Source organism: Ailuropoda melanoleuca, chromosome X (genome assembly GCF_002007445.2).
Source record: "Ailuropoda melanoleuca isolate Jingjing chromosome X, ASM200744v2, whole genome shotgun sequence".
NCBI classification, from domain to species: domain Eukaryota; kingdom Metazoa; phylum Chordata; class Mammalia; order Carnivora; family Ursidae; genus Ailuropoda; species Ailuropoda melanoleuca.
In genome coordinates, this window is record NC_048238.1 from 105,935,246 (window position 1) to 105,961,610 (window position 26,365).

Consider the following 26,365-nt stretch of genomic DNA (forward strand, 5'->3'; position numbering starts at 1 on the left):
GTAAAGTTTGTTACAAGTGTCTACCTCAGACGTGTGAAAATTTAAAGAGTTATCAAATGTAAAGTTCTTAGAATGTTGCCTGGTACATAGTAAGTACTCAAAAAGTTAGCTTTCCTTATTATTATAACTTAGAGTTGGTATATGAATTGGGGTCATCAGCTGAGAATGAAAATATAAAATGAAATGCCAAGTGAGGCAACATTTTAAAGAAATTGCTTATATTTATTATAAAAGAATGGTGCTTTCTGCAGTCCCATATACCATTGCCCTCTTTATACTTTGTGCTATAGAAATAACAAAAACTTCTAGGACACACAATACTGTTTCAAACCCATATGGTGTTTCCTGAGCCTGGAATACCTTCTTTATTCCACTTTTCTTACCCCCAACATTGTGGGTCATCTTTAAAATTCGAGGTCAGCTATCGACGTCCTCCAAGAAACCCTATCTGCCTCTTCTTCCTCTATGATAGTCTGTTACTCCTTCCACATGAGATCTGCACATTGTAAATAATGGACTTTTGTCCTCTGACACTGTATTCTGATTTGTTTCCATTGCTGTTCCCCATAAGAAGTTGTGAATATCAAGGAGAGGAACTTTGTGTCACACCCATCTCTATTTTCAAATTTAACACAGAGAGTAATGTATAGATTTTCAATAAATATTGAATGAATGAGTGAACAAGTGAATATTTTCATTGGCATCTTTCATAATCATTGGTTAACTTTCAGCAATTGCACGGATAAGTTGATAAATTAATACTGCAGGAAAGAGAAAAGCAGGCAATCAAATCGCCTATGAGAAATAATAGTAGCTGAAAAAAGTAGTAAACGTTGATTGCTAGCTCTTTGCATGTCCATACTTAATCCACTTCACAATTCTATTAGATAATTCCAGTCATGATTCATGTTTTCAGAAGTAGAAAATGAGGCTTGAATTTAAGCTACTTGCCCCAGATCATAAGCTAACCAAGTGGGGGGAGCCAAAAATATCTCCAATACCATTTCTTGCTTTGTTAGATGACTGGAGCTTTGCAAGCTACAGTGACATGGTTTTAGAATCATATTTGAATTTTTTTCTGATAAATATGCTGGAGTATTCTCCAATTTGACCATAACATTTGAAGAACACTTCTTTCTTCCTCTTGAAGATGCACAGCATATTTTAGCACATTAAAAACTCTAAAGTCCTATAATAAAGGGCTTAATTGCTTTTCTTAACACAGTTTAGTTTAACTGACAGAACTTTTTAGTGTTCTCATAAAAAAAAAAAGAGAGTTCTAGTCACCAGTTGCACTGTGGCGGAGAGGTTTCCTCACACGTTTGACAAGCAATCTGATACAACTTGTTATCCTACAATTTAACTCAATTCTGACAGTATCTGCCCTGAGATAGCATCCTATTCCACTGGGAAAGGGCTCAGTTCTACAAGACTTCCCCCCCTTCAGACACTCATCAAAAAGCCAGGCTATCATTTGTGCTTTTGACCAACGAGCTACATATCAGAGGTTCCTATAACCCCCTCCAACCTTGGGTTCGATTAATTTGCTAGAGCAGTTCACAAAACTCAGCTTTTGTTTTAGAACACTGGTTGATTATAAAAGGGCATAACTCAGGAATAGCCAGTTGGGAGAGATGCATAGGGCAAGGCATAGGGGAAGGGGTACCCCTTTCCCAGTACCTCCATATGTTTGTATGGAGGTTTCATTACATAGGCATGATTGATTAAATCTTTGGCTGTTGGCGATTGATTCAAGCATCAGCCCCTCTCCCCTCCCTGGAAATTGGCGTGGGACAGTTCCAACTCTCTATTCATGGTTGGTTCTCCTGGCAATCAGCCCCAAACTTAGAAGTTTTTTAAAAGTCCCCTCAGTAACATAAACCTAGTCATGGTGGAAAGGAGCTTGTTACGCAGTCAAACGCTCTACCACTGAGCTATACCCCCAGGAGATTGTTATGAATAACAAGACCTTCATGGCTCTGATGCAATTTCAGGAACTGAGGATAAGAGACCAAATATTATAACAAGATGCTCCCATTACCCTTACTGTTCAGGAAATTCCAAGGATTTGGGGAGCTATGAGCTGGGAACCATGGACAAAGACCAAATACATATAAGAAGTATGTATTTGGTTATTCAGCTGACCAAAATATATTTCTCATAAATCTCAATATTGCAAATACCCGCTCATATTTTAAAAAGCCAGAATTCTGAGGAATACGCTTTGGGAAGTGCTCACTAATCTATGGAAATCACAAAATTTAGTTCCTGCCAACTGGAATCCTGTAGATATGAATAAGGCAGGGATAAGGTCAGGCTGTACGCAAGGAGGAGATGACACTTTACATAAGCCCAATTTTGTGTGCATTGCTGTCAGCAAAACTTGAAGTGTGCGTGAACAGGGGTTAGGAATGCTGATCCCGCCACATAGTCAGAAATCCATGTACAACTTTTGACTCCCCCAAAGCTTAACTACTAATAGTCTACTGTTGACTTGAAGCCTTACCAATAGCAGTCAATGAACACATATTTTGTACATTAAATGTATTATATAGCATATTCTTACAATAGCATAAGCTAGAGGAAAAAAATGTTAAGAAAATCACAAGGAAAATACATTTACAGTACTGTACTGTATTTATAGAAAAACAGATAAGGAGACTTCCATAGTTCCAACCCACAGTGCTCAAGGGTCAACTGTATATGCAGAGACAAAGAATGCTTACCACATTGTGTTTGGTGACAATGACAACGCAATACTTAAGGCAGAATGTGCCCCTATCAGAAAGTGTTCATTTAGGTTTTTAATATTCATTATTCTTTAAATTGAAAAATGTACGTAGCTCTGCAAAAACTAACTTCTATTTCAGGCTGCACATACATGGGACAAATGACAGAGTTGACACTTAGAAAAACTCCATTAATGAAGAGAGTGAATCTGCGAACATTTTGTAATTTATACACTTCTGGATTTCCTGACTAACCACCTTTTAACTGACTATCACCGCATAATGTTAGTGCCTACCTTTAGTTTTGTAGTTGTGATGGCACCAAGTACTACTACGTAGCCTTGAACTAGTGAGGAAAGAGTAGGTGTGGGTTTTATGTCTAAGTGATGCATTTGCACCAATAAAGGCCAAATTATGCCATGGCATGTTGTACAAAGTAAGAGTTGAAAATAGCTTGACAACAGAAATGTGGTGGTGGGGGGAAAACTGAGACCCCTACAGTCCTTGGTATCATAGGTATTATAAAGCTCAGAGATGTGGGCCACGGCAGTCAGCATTGTACACGTGTTTCGTACAGTGGTCTTGTTTCCACAGATCTTACGACTTTGTCATTTAACTACAAATTTTAGTTTGTTTTATAGTACTGTAAGAGCTATCAGAACAAGCTTGTACCTAGTTTTGTTTGTACACATTTAAGTAACATCATAATAAAGTCCACAGTAAGGATCTGATGTAACCTAAAACAGCTAATGATGGTTTTCTAAACAGAAGATGATGAAAGATGTCAGTCCTGTAGCTCAGAGGTTCTCAAGGAGGACAATTTGGAAATGTGTGGAGGCATTGAGGTGGTCACAAAAACTGGGGGCTGCTGTAATCAGTTACTGTGGTTTAGAAGACAGTGTCCTGCAAATGCTCAGAATAAACTTGAAAAACAGAACTGTCTTGTCAAAAAGGTCAATAGCGCTTTGTTAAGGTAATCCCTACATCGCTTCGGTTACAGTGTTGTTAGGGATAAGTTTTAGCCCAGCTCTAGCCATTGCACCGGGCCATACAATCCATACATATTGATGAAGTTAATTCGTATTTTGGGGCCCGCAATATAGGGGCTGCCCCAGTGGCCTGGCCCACATCAGAAATCGAAACCTAAGTCAGCCTGCACTTCCAAGAAACACCTGTCAAAGAATCATAACACGCACCAATCACAGTCCTCCCGCCCAGCTTCAGCTGGGTCACCTTAACCTAGAAAACAGGACCTGTTAGCTTTGTAAGGAAATCCTTGACCTCTTATCTCATCAAGCCCTGTTTCCACAGTGCCTCTTCCAGCATTCTATAAAATTTGCTCTTGCCCCAAATCCTTCCAGAACAGTCTTTCACTGCTTGAGGCACTGTGCTCCCTTAATCCATGGATAGTTTTTCCTCGAATAAGGGGTATCAAACTCATCACTAAATTGTATTTTTGTCATTTGACCATTTTTATGCCGATCTGCCTCCTTGCTTTAATATTCTCCCATTCTCTTTTCCCCTTCATTCACAAGTCTTTCTTTCTTTCCAAGCTTGTTACATAAAGGACCCAAGTGTGTTGGTGTGTGTGTGCATGCACCTGACTGGCTAAGCAAGTGTCTATAGTTTTGATCTTTAGGCCTGTGTTTGTTTATAAATGCCATGATCAATTTTGTCTAAAAGATTCTGACGTTTTTCAGTCCTTCACAGTCACAGCTCAGGGTTCACTTCCCCCCTGTTTTATTTGCATACAGTACAAATTTCTTAATCGTTCTTTGCCTCAATTTTGTGATCTATAAAGTGGGGAAAAGGCACAGACCTCAGAGTTTTGCTGTGAGAATTGTGAGAAATGAGTACCTAGTTTAAGTCCATGACTACACATAGCGAGTGGTTAATAAGACATAGCTATAGAAAGCTATATGTGTTTTTCCTCATGAATACATTTGAATTTTTGAGAGTCCCCTTAGAAAAAATGAGTGACAGTTTAGGGCTGAACGGGAACACAGAACTATTGATACGCGGAGCGAAGTGAAGCGTGGAGAGGAGACGCACCAGCATCCGATATAGTGAGTCTTCTCATTTTCCCTTCAGTGTGTTCCTGCTTTACCACCCTTCTACCCTGGAGGCTGATTAAAAAAAAAAAAAAAGTTAAGGAAATTGGATGACAGCAAAGCTAATTATCTTTGAGACTATTATTTATATTTATTTAAAATTTAAATAAGAGTTGAGAAAACAGGATAAGGGACCGTTTATTTCTAACATTTAGAAATCACACCATATTTTATAAATGTAGAAATCTCATTATTTTTTCAAAACCAGGATAAAAATTTATCATCTCTGATGTTTAAATATCCACTGTAAATTTTGAAGAGCAGCATGTCAATTGCAAGAACACATTTTTGATCATCTATCCTACTCAGTGGCAGTTTTGGCCAAGAAAACATGGTTTATTTAGATCTTGTAAAGACATGTTTCTCCCTCCCACAGAAATGTTTTGAAACGAGTTGCCATTAATCTCTGAAGAAGTAGAATTATGTTATTCTCAATATACTGCTTAACTCATTAAGCCATAATTTAACTTACGTAATTTTTTAAGCTTTTTTTTTAATGTTTTTTTTTTTTATTATATTATGTTAGTCACCATACAGTACATCCCTGGTTTCTGATGTAAAGTTTGATGCTCCATTAGTTGCGTGTAACACCCAGTGCACCATGCAACAGGAGCCCTCCTTACCACCCATCACCGGTCTATCCCATTCCCCCACCCCCCTCCCCTCTGAGGCCCTCAGTTTGTTAAAGGCTTGTAGTACTTACACATCAAAATAGACAGAATCCTTCCTTTACGTTTTATAAATCACCTATGGAAAACAGCGCTCTTGAAATTGCCTTTTTTTTTTTTTTGATACACCAATCTCAGTGGCCTGATAGCTGGCACATTTTCAGCTCTGTGTCGCTGAATTTCTTTTGCTTCGGGAAAGTTTAACCTACCCCTGAGCTTCCCCATGTCATGCTGCCCAGCTTATTATTTTTGTTTCAACACTGTCGTTAAGAAATATCATCTTGTTAGATTAACCAGAGCCTTTCAAAAAGATTTACCGTCACTCTTCCCACGGTTCTTCTCCTTTGATGGGAGGGAAGGTAAGATAAAGGCAAGAGGGAAAAAAAAGTAAGCTTCCTTTACAAAACAAATACCTTAGCTTTCTTCTCATTTCCATTTTTCTCTGAGATGTATTTACAGTTTGTGTTTCTGGAAAGCCTTTTCCATTGCATAATGCATAAACATGAAGGCTGTGGAGTGATATCCGTGCTGTGTGTGGCTGGTTTGCTCTTTACGCGTCTACTTTCTTGCCTTTGGCAAGAAATAAAAAGTGATTTTGCAGTTTTCTTCACTGCCTTTTTATGAGTGTAAAAAAGTACTTGCTCTTAATATTTTTCATGGATCTTCGAGTAAGGCAGTTGTCGAATAAAACCTTTCCTCCCTGGGTTATTGACTTTTATGGTCACAACCAGCAGGTAAGTAATTTCACTCATTTGACCGCATATTAGGATTAAAGCAAAAAGGATCTTTGCATGTTTTCCAGTGTGCAGTGTAGGCCACGTAAAGCAGAATGGATGCCAGCCTTGATCAATTCCTGGTGTTTCCTCGCACACCAAAGCTTCTTTTGGGGCTGCATAAGGAGTTAAAAAACATCTAGACACAGAGGCTGTCATCTGCTATTGCCCACAGTACAGGCAGCCCAAAGCAAGCCAAGAGTTTTATTGGGTTCTTTTTCTCGATTTGTTATTGCATCTGGTCTCATTCGTTGCACTAGATGTCAGTTGATGCAGACAGATAGAGGGAAGTGATTGAAACATAGNAAATGGAAGGTTTCACCATTCCATGTCATCAATATCATAGGAACTATCACAGAGAGATAGTGCAAATGGTCCGAAAGTACAAAGCTCCCAGGGAAGCTTCTCTCCTCTCCCCGCAAAAATGGTGATAGACATGTTAACCATGGTAATCATTTTACAGTGTATAGGTATATCAAATCACCATGTTCACCTTAAACATATATAATTTTGATTTGTCAATTGTACCTCAATAGAAGTAGAAAATAATTTTCTGCTCATATTGAGTGATCAGCCACCTTCCTTCTCCATTCACGTAGTTGCTTCCGTGTCTTTGCTATTGTAAATAATGCTACAATAAACATAGGGGACAGTATTTTCAATAAATGGTACTGGAAAAACCGAACAGCTACATGCAGAAGAACGAAACTGGCCCACTTTCTAACACCATACACAAAAATAAACTCAAAATGGATTAAGGACCTAAATGTGAGACCTTGAACCATAACAAAATCCTAGAAGAGAGCACAGGAACTAATTTCTCTGACATTGGCCATAGCAATATTTTTCTAGATGTGTCTTCTAAGGCAGGGGAAACAAAAGCAAAAGCAAACTACTGGGACTACATCAAAATAAGCTTTTACACGGCAAAGGAAACCATCAACAAAACAAAAAGCCAACCTACTAAATGGGAGAAGATATTTGTAGACAATTTATCTGATAAAAGGTTAATATCCAAAGTACATAAAGAACTTCTGGAACGTAATACCAAGAAAACCAATCCATTTTTTTAAATGGGCGGGGGATCTGAATAGACATTTTTCCAAAAAAGACATACAGATGGCCAACAGACGCATGAAAAGATGCTTGGCATCACTAATCATCCGGGAAATGCAAATCAAAACCACAATGAGATATCACCTGTCAGATTGGCTAAAATCAAAGAGACAAATAAGGCTTGGCAAGGATGTGGAGAAAAAGGAACCCTGGTGCACTGTTGGTGGGAATGTGAATAGGTGAAACCACTGTGGAAAACAGTATGGAGGTTCCTCAAAAGATTAAAAATAGAAATACCATATGATCCAATAATTCCATTACTGGGTATTTACCCAAACAAAATGAAAACATTAATTTGAAAAAAAGATGCACTCCTATATTTATTGNATGGCCTAGTGAAAAGTCTATCTCCATTGCGGCAAACTACCTGTAATGAATCGGGGGAGAAAATTTGATCAGCAAATGGAAGGTTTCACCATTCCATGTCATCAATATCATAGGAACTATCACAGAGAGATAGTGCAAATGGTCCGAAAGTACAAAGCTCCCAGGGAAGCTTCTCTCCTCTCCCCGCAAAAATGGTGATAGACATGTTAACCATGGTAATCATTTTACAGTGTATAGTTATATCAAATCACCATGTTCACCTTAAACATATATAATTTTGATTTGTCAATTGTACCTCAATAGAAGTAGAAAATAATTTTCTGCTCATATTGAGTGATCAGCCACCTTCCTTCTCCATTCACGTAGTTGCTTCCGTGTCTTTGCTATTGTAAATAATGCTACAATAAACATAAGGGACAGTATTTTCAATAAATGGTACTGGAAAAACCGAACAGCTACATGCAGAAGAACGAAACTGGCCCACTTTCTAACACCATACACAAAAATAAACTCAAAATGCATTAAGGACCTAAACGTGAGACCTTGAACCATAACAAAATCCTAGAAGAGAGCACAGGAACTAATTTCTCTGACATTGGCCATAGCAATATTTTTCTAGATGTGTCTTCTAAGGCAGGGGAAACAAAAGCAAAAGCAAACTACTGGGACTACATCAAAATAAGCTTTTACACGGCAAAGGAAACCATCAACAAAACAAAAAGCCAACCTACTAAATGGGAGAAGATATTTGTAGACAATTTATCTGATAAAAGGTTAATATCCAAAGTACATAAAGAACTTCTGGAACGTAATACCAAGAAAACCAATCCATTTTTTAAAATGGGCGGGGGATCTGAATAGACATTTTTCCAAAAAAGACATACAGATGGCCAACAGACGCATGAAAAGATGCTTGGCATCACTAATCATCCGGGAAATGCAAATCAAAACCACAATGAGATATCACCTGTCAGATTGGCTAAAATCAAAGAGACAAATAAGGCTTGGCAAGGATGTGGAGAAAAAGGAACCCTGGTGCACTGTTGGTGGGAATGTGAATAGGTGAAACCACTGTGGAAAACAGTATGGAGGTTCCTCAAAAGATTAAAAATAGAAATACCATATGATCCAATAATTCCATTACTGGGTATTTACCCAAACAAAATGAAAACATTAATTTGAAAAAAAGATGCACTCCTATATTTATTGTAGCATTATTTATGTTAACCAAGATAGGGTTAAACTTTTATTGATCGCCTTTTCCCTCAGAAGTACCAAATACACCAAGAAGAGCGAGCCATCAGAACAGAGATGGCCAAACTAGAGACCTTGAAGAGCAAGGCCTCAGGGTCTCTTATCTGTGCTTCAACTCAGGCAGTTTTGCTTTTACCTGTTTTAGATATTGGGACTCTGTGTATTATTTTTTGAAGAACAAAATTGAGCTATTAGTAATTGGTTAAAATTCATAATGCCTTTCATATCCAGAAACCTAGTACTAACCTAGCAAGGGGGGGCTGGAGGTTAAGCGTAGTAGCATTTGCATTCATCCCTGGNGGGTTAAACTTTTATTGATCGCCTTTTCCCTCAGAAGTACCAAATACACCAAGAAGAGCGAGCCATCAGAACAGAGATGGCCAAACTAGAGACCTTGAAGAGCAAGGCCTCAGGGTCTCTTATCTGTGCTTCAACTCAGGCAGTTTTGCTTTTACCTGTTTTAGATATTGGGACTCTGTGTATTATTTTTTGAAGAACAAAATTGAGCTATTAGTAATTAGTTAAAATTCATAATGCCTTTCATATCCAGAAACCTAGTACTAACCTAGCAAGGAGGGGCTGGAGGTTAAGCGTAGTAGCATTTGCATTCATCCCTGGCTAGAGTTTTAGGGTGTAGTTTTAGGTCAAGCCTTATCGGTGGTCAGGCTAAGTCAATTCAGGTGTGAAGAAGAAAGGCTCAAAAGAATAAAGGCCTAGGCAGTCACTGCAGATTCATTTGAAAGAAACTGCTTCGATATATCATTTTATTTTCACCATTTCAATCCTCATATTTACCTTGTACAGAGCTAAGTTGGCAAAGTATTTCAAAACTCAGTGTTTAAGAATGAGCTAATGGACCTGTATATTTTTTGCACCCGGAGATTGACCGTAAAAAGCTTAGTATTTTTTACCACTCACTTCTCTGTGGGAGTAAATGTCAATTTAGACTATGAAGTAATCAGGGTCTGTGGCCTCATAACCCGCTGGATTTGATGAGTAGTACATATTTACCTGAGAGTTCAGAATAGCAATGACTCATCTTCCAGATAATTAAGAGATTTAGGCAGTATGCACTTTATAAGTAATATAATTCTTTTTTTTTAAAGATTTTATTTATTTATTTGACAGAGATATAGACAGCCAGTGAGAGAGGGAACACAAGTAGGGGGAGTGGGAGAGGAAGAAGCAGGCTCATAGCAGAGGAGCCTGATGTGGGGCTCGATCCCATAACGCCGGGATCACGCCCTGAGCCGAAGGCAGACGCTTAACCGCTGTGCCACCCAGGTGCCCCATAAGTAATATAATTCTAAAAGGATTTAAGGTAAGGTATAATACGAAAATCTTAAATGCTGTTGAAATACAAAAAGATGAATAAACACATATAAATACATATGAGAACCTATTTAAAAAGAGGGAGAATTAGGCGGGAGTCTGGAATGAATGAAGTATAGAAACTGAACGATGAATTTAGCAGGCTAAACAAGAAGCAGGATCCACTGGATAATGTTGTACCATTTTCTGATGAAAAGCAGACAATTTGAGCTTCCAAAACAACTGTTTCCTTGACATTAAATTCTAAGAAGGACATGTAATGGAATCCTTATCTTCAACTTTAGGGTTTTTTTTTAATAAAAGTAACAATTTTCAAATGGATTCTTCTTAAATAGGACACTCAGCATTTGTAGAGAACCTATCAAATCAGATTTCAGGGGAGGCATTACCGTGGGAAACAAGCCAAACGAGTTAAGGTATGAATATTGTAATGACGGAAAAACACGGTAACAGTGTCCAGAGTATCTGGAGGAAGGAGTCCACAAGATCCTCTAGTATTTTCTCTCAAATTTGAGACCTTGTCGTTACTTCTCTATAAAACTACAGGCCCTTAAAGGGTCCTAGAGATTGGTTTGAGTGTAGTTTTGGAACACGACAGCTCTTATCCTGTAGAGAACGGAAATAAGGGTGATTTGAAAAGCAACATAAAGGACTGAAGCTGAGATTAAGAACAAAAGAGTTTTCATATGGTTTCACTTATTTATGGAACATAAGAAGTAGGAGGATCGGTAGGAGAAGAAAGGGAAGAATGAAGGGGGGGTAAACAGAAGGGGGAATGAAGCATGAGAGACTATGGACTCTGAGAAACAAACTGAGGGCTTCAGAGGGGATAGGCTGGTGATGGGTAGTGAGGAGGGCACGTATTGCATGGAGCACTGGGTGTTACACGCAAATAATGAATCATGGAACTTTACATCAAAAACTAGGGATGTACTGTATGGTGACTAACATATCATAATAAAAACATATTACTTAAAAAAAAAACAAAAGAGTTGACCAGAAACATTAATCCAAAAGGACTGTGGAGAGGGTCATTAGCAGTATAAGGTGACTCGATGAACACATGTTAGGTGAGAGGAGAGCTATTAGTGGAGAACAGAGTGTTAGGCCTTCTCCGGTGATATTGCTAGGGAAGCTTGCAAATTTTATGTGAAGCTCACTGGTATTTCCATGTATGGGCTACCAACTCATAAAGGAAATCAAGTTGGTTCAAATACCAGGCATTAAAGTAACCTGTAACAAATTATTAGATTGAGTGTGTATTTCCCCTTCTATACTTTGAGCTCCATGAGAAAAGAGACTGTATTTCTTACTACCAAATATCTATAAAAGGCACATGGCTTGATAATTAGAAGATACTCAGAAAATGTTTGTTGAAGAACAGACTTAAAATGCCTAGGTTTTCTCATTTANAAGCTTGCAAATTTTATGTGAAGCTCACTGGTATTTCCATGTATGGGCTACCAACTCATAAAGGAAATCAAGCTGGTTCATATACCAGGCATTAAAGTAACCTGTAACAAATTATTAGATTGAGTGTATATTTCCCCTTCTATACTTTGAGCTCCATGAGAAAAGAGACTGTATTTCTTACTACCAAATATCTATAAAAGTCACATGGCTTGATAATTAGAAGATACTCAGAAAATGTTTCTTGAAGAACAGACTTAAAATGCCTAGGTTTTCTCATTTCGTAATGGCTATTTATAATAAGGGAAAGGTGGCATTATCTCTGTGTTCTGGATAAGGATGTAAGGCTGAAAGTTTTAAGTAACTTACACATTCTACAGCTCCATTCACCTGTTTAAAAAGTGGCAGTGCTGTCATTTTGAATACAGCTCTGCTTTATGTCAANTTGCAAATTTTATGTGAAGCTCACTGGTATTTCCATGTATGGGCTACCAACTCATAAAGGAAATCAAGCTGGTTCATATACCAGGCATTAAAGTAACCTGTAACAAATTATTAGATTGAGTGTATATTTCCCCTTCTATACTTTGAGCTCCATGAGAAAAGAGACTGTATTTCTTACTACCAAATATCTATAAAAGTCACATGGCTTGATAATTAGAAGATACTCAGAAAATGTTTCTTGAAGAACAGACTTAAAATGCCTAGGTTTTCTCATTTCGTAATGGCTATTTATAATAAGGGAAAGGTGGCATTATCTCTGTGTTCTGGATAAGGATGTAAGGCTGAAAGTTTTAAGTAACTTACACATTCTACAGCTCCATTCACCTGTTTAAAAAGTGGCAGTGCTGTCATTTTGAACACAGCTCTGCTTTATGTCAAAGCCCATTAGGCAGCACTATCTCCTTATCAAGAAAACATTTAAAGAAAGTGCACAGGGCACCAATCACAGCATTGGGTATTGGAGACCTTCAGAGATAAGTAAGATGTGGTCCTCAGCCTTTGAAGCAGAAAATNTTTCTCATTTCGTAATGGCTATTTATAATAAGGGAAAGGTGGCATTATCTCTGTGTTCTGGATAAGGATGTAAGGCTGAAAGTTTTAAGTAACTTACACATTCTACAGCTCCATTCACCTGTTTAAAAAGTGGCAGTGCTGTCATTTTGAATACAGCTCTGCTTTATGTCAAAGCCCATTAGGCAGCACTATCTCCTTATCAAGAAAACATTTAAAGAAAGTGCACAGGGCACCAATCACAGCGTTGGGTATTGGAGACCTTCAGAGATAAGTAAGACGTCGTCCTCAGCCTTTGAAGCCGAAAAATAGAGGGTTATACAAAACTAAACACAAAGCAGTTTTTAAAGATCTAAAGAATGTTTTAAAAATCACAATAGGTGACAACACAAATATTTAACCCTCGTGAGAGAGGATCCGAAGTTTTTGATGAGAACTTGCAAGGTTGACAATAGAAGAATCTGAAGTGTCTAATAGACCATATGGACATGGGAAGTGTGGTAGGCAAAATTCTGGCCCCCATGACCTTCTCCCTCTCTATTTGCTTCCATGAGTATATATTATGTTGCATATCAAAATGGACTTTGCAGATGTAATTAAGGTTCTAATTAGTGACTTTAAAACAGGTGATTATCCTGGATCATCTGGCTGGGCCCTGTATAATTATTTGAGCTTGATTTTTTATCTCCATTTTGTTTACTGCATCTTCTTTTTCTCTTTGATTATATTAGCTATATCGATGAGTCATTATAGATCTATTTATCTTTTTAAAAAATCAACTTTTGTTAACTCTCATATTTTATTTTCTATCACATTTATTTGTCCTCAATTATATTTTACTGCTTATTCTTTTCAGATTTACTGATTTTTTCAAGCTTAATTAGTTGGCTATTTTTCCACATATTCTAATAAGCATATTCAAATATATAAATATCTCTGTAAATTCATGCTTTAGATATATGCCACAATTTTGACAGTGTTAACACTTCCATTGTTCTTAAGCTCAAAGGATCTCATTATTTACATCAGAATTTATTTAACATTTGGCTTGTTTTGTGTTTTTTCCTCAAGATGTAAAGATTTTTATTCCTTAATTCTAAAATTTTTGTTGTTTTAGTTAGGTATTGCCACATAAAACCATACCATTTTATGTTCGGGGATACTATAGGACATGAATTTAGACAGGGCATGGCAGGAATGGCTCCTCTCTGCTCCACGACATTTGGGGCCTGTGACTGGAAGAATTTAATGACTGTGGGCTTTATTCAGCTGAGGGTTTCTTTATCCATACGTCTGGCACCTAGTGTTCAGTGTACTGAAGGCTGGGCTTAGCTGGGACAGACTGTACTAACTCTATGTGGACTCCCTGCTTGGCTTATGTTTTTCACCACTTGATGGCTGGTTTCCAAGAGAAAGCATCCAGAGAGCAAGTATTCTAAGAGACCTAGATGGAATCTGCTAGACTATTTTATGATCTAGTCTCAGAAGGCACATAGAGGGACATCCATGGTACCCTAATGGTTTAAGCCATCCAAGCTAGCCCAGATTCAGATGGAGTGGAAATGGAGCTCACCTCTTGAATGAAGAAGTCTCTAATAATCTGTGGTTATATTTATTTTTTTCCCTTTATCNGTCTCAGAAGGCACATAGAGGGACATCCATGGTACCCTAATGGTTTAAGCCATCCAAGCTAGCCCAGATTCAAATGGAGTGGAAATGGAGCTCACCTCTTGAATGAAGAAGTCTCTAATAATCTGTGGTTATATTTATTTTTTTTCCCTTTATCACTTTTTTAAATGATTTTTTTTATTATATTATGTTAGTCACCATACAGTACATCCCCGGATTCCGATGCAAAGTTCGATGCTTCGTTAGTTGCGTATAACACCCAGTGCACCATGCAACACGTGGCCCTCCTTATTTAAAAACTGCCTCAATTGCACCATGTTCAAAAACCATGTTTCATTGTGATGTTAAATCTTGTTTAGTTTTGTATTTTAAAGAATATTGTTTTTATTTGTTTTTATTAGGCTAACATTTTAATCTACAAAAGCCCCCATTCCCTACCTCCCCCCCCCAAATAATCTGATGTGCAGACATAACTGGTATGAAAAGTTTCCCCGTGGTTGTGCACATACCTCTTCCTACTTCTCTGGTCTTGCACCCTTCTGACTCACAGAGGCACACACACTCCTATCCATTGGAGGTTTAAATATATCTTTTAAAAGCAGGATGTTGTTGGGATTTTTTAAATTGAATATTAAAAACTCGCTTTTGATTGCCCCACATTGTTACCGGTACAGATCTACGTGCCCAGGCTTGAATACTCTTTTAGTTGTGCTTTGATTTATTCCTTCATTGTTTTTTTTCACACGTATTCTGTTTTCTGAAGGCTCCGAGTGCTCTGAGACTTGTGCAGGGACAGTGGGTAGACATCTAGGTTTGTAAGTGCAATTGGGAGGTACTTTCCAGTTCCGTGCTTCATTTAGCCCACTTTGACCACACAATGTAGAAGAAATTAATGCGTACAAATGGAATCATCTACCCTGTTTATCCCCCTGCATTTGGTCCTTCACCTGCTCCACTTTCAATTAGTCATTCCCCCCCATGCTGGGACCTAAACACTTTTTATGTCTCTGGAAGGATTTCTCACACATTTATTTCAGGTGTGGAGTATAAGAATGGGTTCTGTCAATATCCTGACTCTTCCCTTGTTTCCTTTTTAGCACGGGCTCTCTCTCCAAACCCAACCAGTTTGACATCTTGTCTCAAAATCCTCAGTTTCATAAAAGTAAATCCATCTGATTTTTTAAGAGCATTTATAAATGCAATGGTATATTTTGCATTTGTTCTTTAGTTTAGCAAATCTGGTCCCTGTAAATGAGGGCAACTCTCTCTTGTGCACAGCACTGCATGGATTTTAGGGCATTGTATTCATTAGCTCTCAGTGCTCAGAACACTACGACATAGTTACAAATGAGTAAACTGAGAAGTGAAGTGCCTATAAATGCAGCTAATAAGAAACATAGATGGAGCTCAAATTCAGATCCTCTGACTTCACAAATTTCTTTCTACTATACCATCTCAATGCTAAGTTTAAGAACATTTTTCAAAGTCAACAAAAGAACCAAAGATAGGGTGCTTGTTGAGTCAAGATATTTTAAAAATGAGAGTTTTAAAAATATTTAAGTATAGCTATTGTGCATGAGAGAAGAGTAGCTTAAAATGATGTATTGACTATGTAGGTTTAGAAAACCAATGACAAAAATAAACATCTGGTATACATGTTTATTTTTTTTTAATTTAGATTTTTTTATAGCTTTTGATACAATTTCAAATTTATGGAAAGTTACAAGTATAGTACTAGCAAGTCCTTTATTTGCCAGATTCATCGATATTTTATCACATTTTCTCTCCCTCTTCTCTCTATATAATCTATATATGTGTATATGTATAAATATAGATGTATGTATGTATATATGTATAAAATATACTTCCCCTGCTCCCTCAACAATTTAAGAGTTAAATCACACATATTATGAGTCTTTACTCTAAATACCTTAGGAAGTATATCCTAGAACAATAAACCGCAGTAAAATCACCAAAACCAGACTTAACACTGATGCGATACTCTTCTCTAATTTAGGGACCTGAAAACTATAGCCCTTGGGTCAAATATGGACCACTGCTGCCTGTTGTTGTGAGTAAAGTTTTGCTGGAATGCAACCACATTCTGTCTGGCTGTTTTTGAGCTACAACAACACAGCTGAGTAGCTGCAATAGAGACCATATGACCCACAAGTATAAAAATATCTATCTGATCCTTTACAGAAAAAGTTTTCTGATCCTTCTTTTATTCAAAGTCCATACTCAAATTTGACTATGTCCAAATAGGACCCTTCATAATTGTATTTCCTCATTCAGAATCCACCTGCGATAACTCATTGCATGTAGCTGTCATGTTTCTTTAATCTCCTCCTATCTGCAACACTTCCTTACACGTTTTTTTTTTTTTGTATTCAATGACATTGAAAGTTTTGAAGAGTAAAGGCCACTTATTTTATTGAATGTCTCTTGATATGGGTTTATCCGATATTTCCTTACGATAGATTCAGGTTATGCATTTTTTTGTAGAAATAATACCAAAAAGATACAGCGTTCTCGATGCATCCTTTCATTAGTTGTGTCGCGTCAGTTTCTCCCTTTGTTGCTGATATTCATTTTAATCACTTAGTTAAGATGGTGTTTGCTAAGTTCTTCCAATGTGAAGTTACTATTCTGCCTTTGATATTAACATATTAACTTTTTGGTAGATAAGTCAGACTTTATACACCCTGTTCTAAATAAATTATCAGTATGGTGGTTAAAAAAGGTTTTTTTCTGAAGTATTGTATGCACATTTTACTATCTTGGCAGGATGTTGAAGGCCAGGCGTATGTACACAAAGTACAGAAGAAATGTTGAAGGCCAGCACTCACCAGAAGCCAGGATTCACACAGCATGCTGGGCCTTATCGTCCGTGCCCTTTTTGAGTGTGAATAATGGATGTTGTACTGAAAACAGGGAACCTTGTTTGGCTGACAGAATATTTATGATGTAAGGTACTACAGAAGTACTCAGAATAAGCTCTGAATAATATTCCCTCAGAAAACACAGTATAGAGGGGCGCCTGGGTGGCACAGCGGTTAAGCGTCTGCCTTCGGCTCAGGGCGTGATCCCAGCGTTATGGGATCGAGCCCCACGTCAGGCTCCTCCGCTATGAGCCTGCTTCTTCCTCTCCCACTCCCCCTGCTTGTGTTCCCTCTCTCGCTGGCTGTCTCTATCTCTGTCAAATAAATAAATAAAATCTTTAAAAAAAAAAAAAAAAGAAAACACAGTATAGAAATTCAAATGCAATACTATAAGATGAATGGAAACTTCCATCAGTTCAAAATGTTTCAATATAAGGCATGACTGTCTACGTGCCAGAAAGAAACAGACCACACATACAGGTTTGGGTAACAGTGATTTGCAGCAGCTGTCCACGGCCAAATACATCGCTTTTCACGTGGGGCTCTGAGAAGCAAGTCCATTGGTCTGAGATGAGGCCTAGTCTCCCTGCCCTTGCTTAGGGGCAATCACTTAGACTGCCACTTTCAAAATTATGTTTTCAAGTAGTGGGAGCTGACATACCAAATGATTTGACTCAAGATAGTCAAAATGAAGGTCACATCCACGGTCTTCAATGTTAGATTTTGTTCAGGAAGTAATTAGAAGAAGGATGATTAGGGAAGCAAGACACAGAACATTTTCTTCCAGGGTTATTGACTTAGCATTGATTGATGTTTTAGTTCTGTCTACTCTCTGATATTAAAAAAAGAGGATGAGTTGAAGGACTAATTTTGAGTACACTCACTTTCAATTTCTGCTCAATTTTGGCTTGGAATATAGCAAATAGTGAAATGATAACAGTAAAGACAAAAAGGGTAGCGGATGTTTTTCTAGATGGTACCAGAGGGATTTCCTGATACAGAACAAGGGAAGTAGTAGAAAAGAGATCTCACAACATATTTTAGTGGTTGGAGTGTTAGTCTCCAGGTCTCCCCATTCAGATGATCAGATAAAACATCACAAATCCTCTTGTAAATACTGGTTTTTAGGCAATACCGTGTGTAGTTTTAAGATCATTTATTTTTATAACGTGTGGAAAAGGTATAAGTTTTGGGTAGTAATAATGGTAGAACAAGTTGGTCTCAGGTGTAGTATCCTAAAAGGGAGCTGAATAGTCACATTCTCCATAAAATGTACAAATACAAACTCCCTAAGAGAATAAGGATTAAGTGAAAGGAACAAATTATACAGCGTTGAACCTCACTGTATCTTGGCATACACACGTAAAGATAAGTGTTAATGTTTGCTGAGTTGTTATGAGTATTTAACTGAATTGCACGTGAACTGATTGCAAATTTGTATATTCCACTGTAGTTTCTTTTCCACTTGCAGAAGAAAAATGTTTTAGATGCCATTGGTCACAAAAATCTTCATTTAGCTTCTTCGGAAAGCGGTTAAATTTTGAAAGGTATAGTATCGATGTAAATCTGGATCATGAGTTTCATAATTATCCAAGATGGAGATTTGATAGGAAGTTAATTTGGACATTTCGCCATTTGAAATTATTTTAAGACTGAAAATATCTTCCCACTTCTAATCACTTACAGGCTGCATTTGGAAATTCAATTATACACTTAAAATATTTAAGAGAGCCCATGGAACAGAAATATTTCTAAAAGCTGGGTAAAGCCTCCTAAAGACAGTGTAGGTATTGGGGGTATTCAGGAAAGGTCAGGGTTCATACTCTGAAGTGCAAAATGAAAAATGAAAATTTTAAAGCTAGTTCAACAGTTTACTATTTTTTTAAAAAGAGTTTATTTATTTATTTGACAGAGAGAGAGAGACACAGCCAGCGAGAGAGGAACATAAGTGGGGGGAGTGGGAGAGGAAGAAGCAGGCTCCCAGCAGAGGAGCCCAATGTGGGGCTCGATCCCAGAACGCTGGGATCACGCCCTGAGCCGAAGGCAGACGCCTAACAACTGAGCCACCCAGGCACCCCAACAGTTCACTATTTTATATTCAATTTAAGATTTCCACCAAATAGTTACTTATTATTTTATACATTTATATATTAAATATATAATTTTATATATTCATACAGTATATTATATTATATATTATTAATAGATACTTTAAAAGAAAGTCTTTTAAATAGTTTCCAAATAACTGATGTTAAGTTTGAGGACTCAAGGGTATTGCTATTTATCTTGATTTGTACCAGAATGACATAATTAGGCAACAAGGCCTCATCAGAATTTTCCATGAGACAAATGCAAATACAAGAAATGCTATAGGTTACTTTTAAAATTATGATGGTTTGGAAAACAGGATCTGCTGACAGATTGTCTGAATTCCAATCCTGGCTCTGCCATCTACTACTTGCATAGTTTTAGGGAAATACAAAACACAAAAACGAAAACCAAAAACTAACACCTCTGTAAAGTTTCCTACTCAATAAGGTTACTGAGAGGATTAAACAAGTGTATGTAAAATAGTTGTAAAAATGGCACAGAGTAAGCACTTAGTAAGTATTAGTATTATTAAATGCAGAGAAACTGTACATATGAGAACATCCATAGTCCAAAGAAGTTTCATCACTAAAGAAGAATGAATGAAAACAAATGAACTGAAGATGTGATTCAAAAAGTTAAAAAAACAAACAAAAGGAACCATGAGAAACGAATCATTAAATTTAGCAACATGAATTACTGCATTGAAAATAGAGATCAAAATTAATCCAAGCATTGGCACATCGAAAAGAATGAAAATAGACAACTTGGTAAAATCTAATTATGAATCGGAGAAAACACAAGATAAGCTGTCAGAAATTTGAAAGGAAATAAAATTATTTTTAATAATGGTGAATTTTTTGTTATCAATCATCACAGTCTTATAATTTGCCTCTGGAAAAACTAGGTTCTTCATCTGGAGACTAAAACCAAGTCATGCAGTTGAAACATGATTTCCTTGTGTTTCTCTGGATGAATGACAGTGGGAACAGGTGGCTGGTGCTTGGAGAGAATGAATAAGATAGCAGGTAGGCGAGGGTGGGGAGCGAAGGTCAGGCGCTGGGAAGTTGTCACAGTCCTTAGGAATGTGACTGTATTTGGAATAGAAACTTGGACTTGGCAAGTCTGGCAAGGTTTTGCTTTCTGATTTAGTCTTTTTTTTTTTTTAAAAAGATTTTATTTATTTATTTGACAGAGATAGAGACAGCCAGCGAGAGAGGGAACACAAGCAGGCGGAGTGGGAGAAAGAAGCAGGCTCACAGCAGAGGAGCCTGATGTGGGGCTCGATCCCACAACGCCGGGATCACGCCCTGAGCCAAAGGCAGACGCTTAACCGCTGTGCCACCCAGGCGCCCCTCTGATTTAGTCTTATGTACTTCTTCTGTGTCCTCCCTTAATTCTGAATAAATATTACATTTCAAAATGCCAGCCTGGCTTGGCTAGATGACGGGAACGAAAGGGACAGGGTTAAGACAGAGAACTACAGGGGCAGTTTCACACTTCCGAAACTGGATATGATGGCAGGTTTTTTTGGTTTTTGGAAGTAATCTCTATACATAACATGGGTCTTGAACCCACAACCCCAGGATCAAGAGTCAGCATGTGCCAACGACCGAGCCAGCCAGGTGTCCCTGGATAGGATGGCAGTGTTAAAGAATTCTAAGGGTTTTGGTGAAATTCAGGGTGCTATAAAGGACTCTCTTTCCTTTCAATTAGGCAATTATTTGGTAGTCATTTTTATAGTTTCCAGCACCTAGAAGAATGCTTGCCACATGGTAAGTGCTGAATACATGTGTGCTAGATGATTGAGGCCATTTTTATACAGGCAGATCAAGTGATTCTTCCGTCTTACCCTGTTAATGGCTGTGCAGTGAGAAGGAGGTTTCCATGTTTCTGTTGCTTTTTAGCAAGATTGTTCTACTCAGTCCACTAAGTGTACCTGTTCCCCCCATGCACTGGTCTTTTGCCTTTGGTGATATTTTCCAGGCACATGTGTGTGAACAATCACAGTAATTGAATAGAACTTTATTTACCAAATACATTCTGTCAGACAAGACTCTGGCTGTAGCAACTAGTGACCAGCACCATCCTCCTGGAATGTTCTAGACAGCAATAACTATAGCACTAATAACTCAGTTACTAGCGTATCCACAGGATCCAGAGCAGTAATTTCAAACCAAGTGTGACCTATAAGGACTTTGCAGGGTGTACTGCTCTTTCCACTATTAGCACACAATTACATGTGCATTCAGGCCTGTAACCTTGCCTACCGGTAAGATTAGTGGGCATTATTTCCTGCCCAAAATAAAAATGTGTATTTCTAGGTGATACAATTATGTGGGAAGCATCTGCTGCTGGGAGATGAGGTGGAATCTATCGCCCACTGAAGACACATGACAAGATAGTCTGCCTATCATGGGGAATAGGGCTAGAAGCACTGAAGAATCCACTTCTGAAGACCAGTCTCATGGGGCCTAACTAAGACCGAGATTGGACTAGAATAGAGAACCCTCACTCCATCCTGCTAACTTATCAATGAATAACAAGCAACAACAATTACCACTAGCTAACTGGCAAAATCATGGAGAGAGAGACTCCCCGTATGGAGCCAATGTCTCTGTCTCAACCAAAAGTGGAGACAGAGGACAATCATTGAGGAAAAACTCTTCAACAACCCCAAGTGCTCAATCTCAGCACAGCATAATGTGGGGTTAAAGGGGTACACTGTTGGTGGCAATGTAAATTGGTGCAGCCGCTGTGGGAAACAGTGTGGCGGTTCCTCAAAAAAAATGGTTATAAAGATATAACCATCATATGATTCAGCAGTTTCACATCTGAGTATTTATCCAAAACAATGAAAACACTAATTTGAAAAGATACAAGCAGCCCTATGTCCATTGCGGCATTATTTACAACAGCCAAGATATGGAAACAACCTGAGTGCCTATTGATAGATGAATGGATAAAGATGTGACGTATATATGCAATGGAATATTACTCAGCCATAAAAAAGGATAAGATCCTGTCATTTGCAACAACATAAGTGGATCTAGAGGGTATAATGCTAAGTCAGTCAGAAAAAGACAAATGCCATAGCATTTCACTCATGTGGAATTTAAGAAACAAAGAAAACGACAACACTCTTAATAGAGAACACACTGTGGTTGCCAGAGGGGAGATAGGTTGGGGATGGTGAGATAGAGGAAGGGGATTAAGAGCACAGTTATCTTGATGAGCACGGAGTAATGTATAGAACTGTTGAATCACTATATTGCACACCTGAAATTAATGTAACACGAAATTATACAGGAATTAATTTTAGAATTGTGTGATCCAGGAACTCTGGGTATATACACAAAAGAATTATAAGCAGGGTGGAAGACATATTTGTATACCCACATTTATAGTAGCGTTATTCACAATAGGCAAATGGTGGGAGTAACCCAAGTGTCCACTGATGGATGAATGGATAAATAAAATGTGGTGTATATGTACAATGGGTGTCATTCAGCCTTTTAAATCAGAGGAAACTCTGACACATGCTACGGCACTGTGAACCTTGAGGGCATTATGCTACGTGAAACAAGCCAATTACAAAAAGACAAATACTGTATGATTCCATTTATATGAGGTACCTAGATTTGCTAAATTCATAGAGGCAAAGTAGAATGCCATTTATCAGGAACTGTGGTGGGGAGGGGGTTAGGAGTTGTTCAATGAGTATAGAGGTTCAGTTTTGCAATATAGAAAGTTTTGAGATTGCTGACATAAATGTGCTTAATAGTACTGAAATGTGTGCTTAGAAATGGTTAAGGTGGGAAATTTCATGTCAGGTATATTTTACCACAAAAATGAAAAGCAGCAATGGCTATATTAATAACAGATAAAATAGATGTCATAGCAAGAAAATTACTAAAGGCAAAGAGAGCCATTACATGATTATACAAGTATCAAAGTTATATCTACTCTGAATGTGTGTCAACCAAACCACAGAGCTTCCAAATAAAACAAAAACTGATAGTTGAAAGGAGACAAAGACTAAGCCATAGTTAGCATTGTACTTCACACACCCGACGCTCAGTAACTGATAGAACTACTAGACAAAATCAGGAAGAATAGAATAACTGAACAAAACAGTGACCAACAGAATCTTATTTATGTAAACATAGAACATTCCACTCAACAGCACAATACACACTTGTTTCATGTGTCTGCAGAACATATAACAAGATAGACTATATGCAAAACTGACAGATAAAATTAGAGAAGACAAGGACCAATATCACTACATATCCTGCAGTTATTAAATGGATAACATGGGAATACTGTTAACTGAATGCTCATAAATTTGAAAACTTAGAATAAATGGATCAATTCCTTGAAAAAACCACAAATTACTACAACGCCCCCAGCAAAGTTATATAGGCAATATAATTAATCTTATAACTGATGAAGAGATTGAATTTTAGTTTAAGAAAGTCCTGAAGAAAAAGTATCCAGGCCCATGTGATTTCACTGGAAAATTCTACCAAACTTTTAAAGAGCCAATTTATAATCTCTATCCTCTTAGGAGGATGGGGCATTTTATATCTCATTTTATGAAGCCAGTATGACCTGATAACAAAACCACAGAGTAGAAGAATAAACTGGAAAGAATCATCCTACTTGGTATGAAGGCTTTCTACGTAGCCACCATAATGAAGACACCTGTAGTGTTCGCTGAGAGATGGACACAGGTCAACGCAACAGAATAAAGAACCCAGAAATAGACCTAAGCCAATATGCCCAACTATTTTTGATAAAGGTGCAAAAGCACGTCAGTGGAGGAAGAGTAGCTATTGGCCTTTTTAACAAATGGTCCTGGAATAATTAGATCTCCATAGTAAAACAACTAAACTTTGGCCTAAATTACATACCTTGTACAAAAACGCATTTAAAATGGATCATGGGTCAAAATGTAAAGCTATAACATTTTAGAGGAGATGTTCGGCACTGAAGGTCAGGTGAAAAGTTCTTAGACCTGACGCCAGAAGCGTGAGCCATAAAATGATCCTCATCAAAATTAACAACTTCTGCTCTCTGAATGAGCCTATAAGGGTGACGAAGGCAAGCTACAGACTGAGAAAAATGTCAATCATGTATCTGATGAAGGACTTGTGTCGAACATATATAAAGAACTCTTGACATTCAAGAGAATAAAAAAAAGAACGGAAAAAGGAGCTACAGGTGTGGCTCTGATCCACAGGTAGGATGGACCTGTATGATTCCTTTATTTCTGGGGTTGTCCTATAATTTTTGAAAATGACATAGTGAGAAACTAAACTGAGGAACTCCCGTAGAAAAGAGAACAAGAAGTAGAGAAGGAGATGCAATGACTTAAATAGGAAAGGGCCAACACAACAAGAACTCAAACGTTAGAGAAAATTCTTCAGGAACTGGAAAAACTAAGTGTGCATTTGATTTCAGTGCTAATGGCCAAAGCCACGTAGCCCCAAGAACAGCCTGTGTGGGCTAGAGATACTAGAGCTTTGCCAGTCAGAAACACACAAACAATATTATTGAAGAGAAACTGTCTGAGGCTCTAAGACTTGACCATGAGAAAGCAGACAGACATGCAACTTTCACTGATGTGGGTCAATGGACAAGGGTGTTAAGTGCCTTTGGACAATTGATTTCTCTTGACCTTTGTTTTCACTTTCCAAGGGCAAGGATTCAGAGGATTTCAATATAAAAGAAGTCCACAAGGTTGCTAAAAAATCCATCATAGCTGCATTTTCCATCAGGTGTTCCCTCCAGACATGCATATACTGGCCTGGGCTTCCGTCGAACCCAGTTTCAGTACTAGGTTCAGCTGTCTTGAGAAGGCTTACTGCTATTTTTTCCTTTATGCTGATTTAAATACTATAACCATGAATTATGTGGCTCAGAGGTATGTTGGCACATATGATTTCAGAAACTTGTGTAAAATGGCTGTAGCCAATGGAAAGATTAATTTTCAGAGGGCTTTTCTGTCTGCTCAAATACATCTAATAGGTCAGGTCCTAGGTGAGGAGAGACAGAATTAAACTGCAAGAACCTTTCTAGTTATTTCAGTTTGCAGTGATTGACCAGAGATTCCTTTATCATTAAGCCTGTTGTATGATGGTTATCTTCTTTCTGATTGGCCAACGAATGGAGAAACTAGAGATTATTGACAAGCTGCTGAACATAGATGAAAAATCCCCAGAAACCTCAATACAGTATGGATGTAGAATTTTCTCTAGTCTTATAGGACTTTAAGTTTGAAAATATCAAGTGGATCTATGGGAGGGAGGGTCAGGAGTTCAATGTCACCCACCTTTAACAGTATAGGCTAAAAGTGCAATTAAGATTCACATGTTATATTCTGCAAGGACTGGACTCTGCTGCAGTACCCCAAAGGATATTGGCAGGACCAAAGATGGACGGAGTTGATAGAATGGAGAAATATTAAGCCCTCTGTCATAAAGCAGACCTGTGCTTTTGTAGTGGGAGTGGAAATGCACGCACAACAAGTCCCTAATAAGTCATCATAAATGTCAAGGGTAGGAATCCCAATCCAGTATTTTATAATTAGGGGATGCATTGAGCACCCATATTTATTTCATTGGGGAAAAAAAACCCCAAACCAAAAAGGTTTTATTTAACTATAAACAACTTGCCAGAATCTGGGAGGCAATAACCAGCTAGTGGTAGGTGGGTAGAAAGAAAATATAAACAAATATTTAATATAGAAAGGAAACATAAACAAAATATTTACTGTAAGAAGTCCTAGAAATTCAGATGATCAGCTCTTAGAAAGAAGTCATGAAGTCCTATTAAAGAAGTTCTCGTTGCTTAAATAAGAGTTTGAGGATATTCTTATCAGCGTCCAAAACGATTGAAGGTAGAGGAAGCAAAAAACAATTGTAAAATGGAGATATATTTATGTACACCTGGAAGCTGTGCCTTGTGTTCGAATTCATTTAAGTGTGATCATGCAAGTGTCAAGAAAGAAAATGGGCTACAGACGTG

At 37.8% G+C, this 26,365-nt stretch overlaps 1 pseudogene; it reads left to right on the forward strand.

The window, feature by feature from the left end:
• The first annotated feature begins 24,627 nt into the window (after nucleotides 1-24,627).
• LOC100466110 lies at nucleotides 24,628-25,887 on the forward strand (annotated as a pseudogene).
• Nucleotides 25,888-26,365: the final 478 nt, after the last annotated feature.